Consider the following 7090-nt stretch of genomic DNA (forward strand, 5'->3'; position numbering starts at 1 on the left):
TTGAAGTTGAACTTTTCAGAAGATTAAGGGATTCTCTCGAAGAATCCTAATATCATTACTTTATTTCCAGAAATTCTCATTATCATTTTTATAATCAACTGTTATGCATTCGTTCCTTCAAACATCGAAAATATAACACATACCCATATTCATCCCTGTTTACAATACTGAACCAGCAAAACCATAACAGATGAGAGGCGGTCGGAGAAAAGTATGTATCAGTGATAGAGGAGGCCGATGACAACTTGGTGTGTAGTGCGTGTGTTACAAGAGACAACATCAGAAAGATGTGAGAACAATAAAGAGTCAGAGAAATAGAGTGGGAGAGAATGCAATTCTTTTTTTTTTTTTTTTTTGGGGGGGGGGGGGGGGGACGTAGGGTAGAAGAAGGAAGAAAGAAAATAAAAGTTTGTTTGAGGGACTTGGGCCTCGTCCTAGGCCGATGGGCCGGGTCATTACAAAAAGGATGTGATCAAGTTAGGCAAGAAGTAGTTTGGTGGAGCAATAGAACAATTAATATATACCAACAAAAATTGTGGTATCGATTGATTAACCGAAGAATGTCATGAAGTCAATCATCTAGTACTAGTTCATGAGAGATTTCCATTTTAATTGCTTTTTTGCCTGAGCAAATACCATACGGCTGAACTGTGGGAATAATGAAAGTCATGATTTATAAGGGGTAAAGTGGGGGTTAGAACATGAGATTAATAATCAGTGAAAATGTTTAATTAATTAAGAAACATGCTTGGCCTTTTGCAACGTCATTGCATCATGTAGTGCTAAATGAAATTCATGTAGAGAAACCTTTTCAAAGAGTACTGCAATGGGTACATACGTACGTACGTAGTACTCATGAATATCTGATGATCCGATGCAATATTGCCGACATCATACATGCTTGCATGTAGACTCATCATGTATAGTACTGCTAATTATACATTAATTGCCAATTATCAAAGAATTAATTATTCGTGTGCTAGCTACCTAGCTGCATCACGACATTAAGCCTTCATACCCTACGAAAAGGGAGGGGTGGCTCTTCACAAATCACAACTATATATTAATTTCAGCATTATTAATATTTCCATACCCACTTCAATTGACTAGTACTACTTGAAAACTCTTAGGACTCGTTTGTTTTTACAGATGAGAAGAGATAAATTGAAATAAAAGTTGAAAGTTGAATAAAATATTATCATAATATTTTTTTAATATTATTTTTGTTTTGAGATTTGAAAAAGTTGAATTGTTTATTTTATTTGGTATGAAAATCTGAAAAAGTTGTAATAATTAGATGAGATGAGTTGAAAAATTTTGTGAAAATGAACGAGGCAGCTTTAATCAATGCATGCTTTTTTTCCCTTGAAATTAAATGCGCGTAATATATATGTCTAAATTGGTTTTTTATTTTTTAAATGATGGATATCGATGCTCCTACTTTCTTTGATTCCATTCACTTATAAACAATATGGTAAATAGACCAATTTATATATATTGTATGGCCTTTTAAAAAATGTTTAATCTTTAAAAAACTCTCATAAAAATAAACATATAAGTTAACGTAGTGGCTTGTTGTAAGTGAAGAAATTCGTGGGCCTAACTCATCTCATAAAACCGATTCAATAATAGAGAAATGTTCATTTCTTATGAACATGCCCAAAACTTTGTCCATAGGTTATGTGAGATTATTCTTCACTATTGTCCTTTATGTGCAGGCCAGTATTTTTTTTTTATCATTGTCACGGGGTAAGTAGTGTGGGCTCCTATTCGTCTTGTGACAGGCTCTGATACCATGAAGAAATTCTTGAGTCTAACTCATCTCATAAAATCGGTTCAACAAGAGATGATTGATCATTCCTTATAAGCATGCTCAAGACCTTGTCTATAGATAATGTGAGATTATTCTTTAATAGTAAGTACGTATTACATTAGATTATAAATTTTTTATTATAATTTGAAATTTTGAGTAATGCCATATGCAGTTGTGGAGTACACAAATATCGTACAATCATTTTAAAAAAGAGTGAGATCTATTATTAAAAAATTAATTTTTCTTTTATATAAATCCTATATTTATTCAATTTTTTTAAAAAAATTACACAAACACTTTCATACTCAAATATCATTTATCTTTCGCGTGCGATCTCATTGAATGATGAACAATCTTCCAAAGCATTCCTTTTTGGGCAGAGAGACATAAATAAATATACAAGCGAAGCAAAACTAAAAAAACAATTTGCATCGTTTGTTATCAGATTAATAATGGCATTTTTACTAAGGTTTGGACTGATCCTTGGGTTTCTACCATGTCCAATCTTATCCCTGATGCAAATTTCAATTACAATCTAGAGCATGATTTTAATATGTCCATCTCTGAACCCATTCTTGAAGAACCAAGACAATGGAATGTTTTTCTCCTCAATACCCTCTTCTTAGAACACTCATCAAGAGAAATCCAAAAAATTCCTCTGGCCAATCATAATTTTCAAGATGTTCAAGACAAGATCAATTGAATCCATCACTCCACTGGAAAGTTTTCAATGAAATCAACATATGCTGCTCTTGTCAATGTAAACAATTTCTCTAATCTTAACAATTAGTCTCCTAACTGTAAGAGTTTATGGAAACTGAAAGTGCAGGATAGATTGAAATTATTTATCTGAAAAATAAGTCACAATATCCTTTCCACCAAAGCAAAGATCAACAATATGATTCATCTTGAGGAAGATCAAATTCTTTTTCCGCTGTGTAACACTGAACCTGAAGACATTTCTCACTTTTTTCTCAACTACATTTATTCTAAAGTTCTATGGAGGCAGTCTAAATGGCCGATTGACATCTCCTTTTTCTCAAGACGGCCCCTCTTTGTCTGGATAAAAAAACATCTTTAATCCTTCAGTTGTCTTTAAAACTCCTGAAGAAGGCCAGCATTCCTTCCAATTTTTTACCATCATAGCTATGGATAGCCTCTGGTTTCTTAGAAACAAAATAGTCTACAACCAGATCCATTCATCCCCACCACCATTGTCTTTTGTAGAGTCTGTTCTCAACATTTTCCAACATCACACATCAGCTTGGGTTCATGTTAATGATCGTGTATTAAAGATAACAGCTAGACATCCAGTTGGCTATTTCCTGATCAAATTTGATGTGGCCGTAAGGGACTAAGGGTCAATAATAGCAGCTCTATGTTGGAACGACTCAGGAAAAGTTATCTATGGCATTACTGACTTCATTTGCAGTGTAAGTCCAAACTTAGGAGAAGCAAAAGCAGCCTTGATGGCAATTACTGAAGCAAAGAGATTGAGCCTACAAAAAATATTACTTGAAGGGGACTCAAGTTATGTCATAGAGGCAATATCCAATTCCACTTTTGTTTAAGAGTGGACCATGGCTCCAACCATCAGTGATACAAAATATCATCTTCTATCTTTCAAGGAATGAAAAGTTATGAAAATTCATCGTTCCATGAATCGATACGTGCACAATTTGGGGCCATGGGCAGCGGCGATGCAAGCTTATGACAATATCCCATTAATCCAAATTTCATCTTCTCTGTTGAATTTTCCTAGTAAAAAAGATCTACTTCTCTTTTATGTATAATTAAGTTCTGTTCTTGAATAAGTTCTGATGTATTAAATTTTAATTCTATATGACTTGCTAAAAAAAAAAAAAAAACAATTTGCATGCAGAGTAACATTTAATGACGCTTTATCATTCCTAGGATTCTGTGCATGCATGTAAGTAAAGCCTAAGGATAGTGCTACAGTTACCGCTCAGTTTTCCCATTTGAGCTTCCCGTTGTACGTGGCATGCCACGTCCTTTTAAACCCGTTTTATTAAAAAAAAAAAAGACTTTATCTCCCTCCCCCTCCCCCCCTCCACTGCTCCTCATTCTCATTTCGCATTCAGAAGTGAAAACCCCAAACCTGACGTTCATCCTTTGAGTTAGACACCCGACCCCGACCGTGTTTTAAAACCAAGAAAGCTAGCCATTTTCTTTCCAGCGCCGTCTTCCAGCTCTCCTCCAATCCGTGAGGTACATTTTCTAATTTTTTTTTTTTATCGTTTGGGATTTGTGGTTGACTGAGAGGGCACTCAGCCATGGCCTTCACCTTTAGTACTCTTAGCTAATTAGTGTTAGTGTTATGTGATATTGGGACAAACTCTGGTTTGTTTTGAATGAAAAACCTATGATGCATGTGATAACAGAGCATGGTGGAGTTGGTTTATTCATGCTTAAAACCTATGAACTGGAACTTTTTTTTTTTTTTTTTGCAGTAAAACTAGAAATTCTAGATCCAAAAATATTCGAAAATAGATTTACCCATTAACTAAAAGGAGCTATGAAGGAAATTATCCACTTTCAGGTCATGCTTTCAAAGTCCATTGACACATAGGTAGTGTGATTATTTCAACATACCGATTATCACATCACTTTACATATAAAGGAAATTATGCAAAGTCGTTGATTTGCAGCACACACAACTAAATTATAAAATGAAAAATTTAATTTTCTTATGTTTGGAGTTGGGGCATTTATGTTGTAGAATAGTTTTTCTAATGGTGGCTTCTCTTAGAATCAAGCAGGGCCTATGGAAGCTCATTGCAACTGTACTTGGTGTAGAATACATTGTAGTTGACTGCATAAAGGGTGCGATTAAGGATTATTTTGTACTTAAACAATCTTGGCCTCAGATGTCTTCTGACAATGGAGTGAATTAGCATATGAGAAAAATTATGTGGAGAAACTTGTGAAAGAGATGAAAGTATGAAAGTGTCAAACCTTGATGTTGTTCCTATTTCGTCTTACCAAGTTTGGATGCTGAAGATGTATTCTCATTGGTAGACAATGTTTTCAAGAACCTTTATAAGTTAGTATTAAACTTTTAACCTTAAGAAGCTAAAAGGAAGTTCTTTTGGCCTAAACTTAGATCCCACTTTATTCATTTTGTTAATCTAAGGGGCTCCGAGAAACAAATGAAGAAATAATCACCTAGCATTGGAAGCATGCCTATTATAGAAGCCCGATGCTGAAGTCTAGTGTTTTGTGTCCTGAAAGTGGATATCATTGTCCTGAAAGTCATTTTTCATCACCACCATTACCCATGGCCTTCAGTCCATGGCAACATCTACCAGGCCTTTTAGTTACTTGTTTTTGTCTGCACTGCTAAAAGGTAATCTGACACTATGAATTTGGCTTGGCAACCCGACCACAACCATCCTTACCACTTCTTCCATAACTGACAATAATCAATACAACAACTATTTCAACTCAAAATTTGGCTCCATCTTTAGGAATCAAATGATACATTTGAGCCGTGGACCACTGCTGTATTTTGGGTTTTCGTGTTGGTTTACATTATCTGTAGGAGTTTTCGTGTCATTTTCATGTTCCTAACCAACCGCCTGAGTTGATACAAATTGCATTTATTGATCCCAACATTATTATCCTTGTCCCTTTTACAAGACAGGTTTCTTTAATTTTTAGAGCTAGATAGCTCTCACACCCAATTGATGTGTAGAAAAATAAGTCACTTTCTGAGTATCTTCCGTAAAGATAGAAGTGATCTATTGTTTCTCAACAACATTGGACACTGTACACTTGGCAGTATCTTTATTGAAGCCCAAGCTTGGATTAGACAATGAAACTGCTTTCACATATTAGTTTTGCTTGTTTGTGAACTCTGTACTTCGTATGGCACCGCCGTGAAGATCTTATACCTAATGAGCAGTTGGGACAAAGAAATGAATAATTTGTTATGTGTTAAGCTTGTAACTTGTCTGACATAGTTATGCGTTTAATGACATTGATGTTTTCCTATAAACATATATATATGTAATGTATCAGTAATATAATTTAAAGTATAAAGTGTAAAACTTGTAGTAGTACTATTTAAAATACAAAATAAGTATTTCCAGTAGTGTGGAAAAAGAGAGCAAAAAAAAAAAAAAAAAAAACCAAAACAGGGAAAAGGAAAGACATGCAGGTGGAATAAAATGCAAATTATAAGATAGGTCTTCAAAAGTAGCAGAATAACAAACAAAAATTCAGGGAATTGATGTTTCACTAAACCATTCTTCCACACACACACACACACATGTATGTATATATATATATATATATATATATATATATATATATATATAATTGGTTCAATCAATCCTTGAATTTCTGATTGAAACTGATTCATGACAACACAGTGACTTGTAAACTATATACAAAAATTAGACAGACTACTTTTAACTTTTTATAGGTTGATTTTACTTTAGATATGGATATTTCTCTGCAAATTTGTAACTCCTAGAAGACCAGTACTTGTTTTCTTTTATGGTTTATATAAAAAGTTGATTTCTGACACTATATCTTTTTGTATCATTGTAGGCAATTCGAACGGATGTACAATGGATGCCAACACAAATTGTATGTTAGATCGTGATAGTGATGAGGTAGGAATTGATATAAACATTGAATGTGATGAAACTATTGAACAACCTACGGTTGGAATGAACTTTTCATCTGTAGAATAAATTTGATCTTATATATGAAGTATGGTAAGTAAAAGGGCTTTGGAGTGTGTAAAATAAATTCTAGACATGATGACGATGAGAATGTCAGATGGATTTGCTTGGCATGTGTGCGAGGAGGCACATCAAAGACTAAGGTTGCCAATGTTATGAAACCAAGACAGATAAAGAAGATAGGATATATGGCTAGGATTAATACGGTACTGAATGATGAAAGTGGATATACCCTATCTAAAGTGATCTTGGATCACACACACGTTTGTAGTCCAAGAAAGGCAAGGCATTTCAGATGCTTTAAGAATATTGATGCTCGCGTGGCAAAGAGACTTAAAATAAATGACGAGGCAGAAATAAGATTGTCAAAAAATTTCAAGGTTGTGGTTGTTGAGGCGGGGTGTACGAGAATGTTCCATTAGAGGAGAAGGAGTGTCGAAACAACATTGACAAAGCTAGACAACTTCGCCTCGGGGTTGGAGGTTCTACAGCTCTATGTAAATATTTCCAAGATATGCAAAAAAGAAATCCGAATTTTTTTTATAAGATAGACGTTGACAATGAC

Source organism: Juglans microcarpa x Juglans regia, chromosome 6D (genome assembly GCF_004785595.1).
Source record: "Juglans microcarpa x Juglans regia isolate MS1-56 chromosome 6D, Jm3101_v1.0, whole genome shotgun sequence".
Taxonomy (NCBI): domain Eukaryota; kingdom Viridiplantae; phylum Streptophyta; class Magnoliopsida; order Fagales; family Juglandaceae; genus Juglans; species Juglans microcarpa x Juglans regia.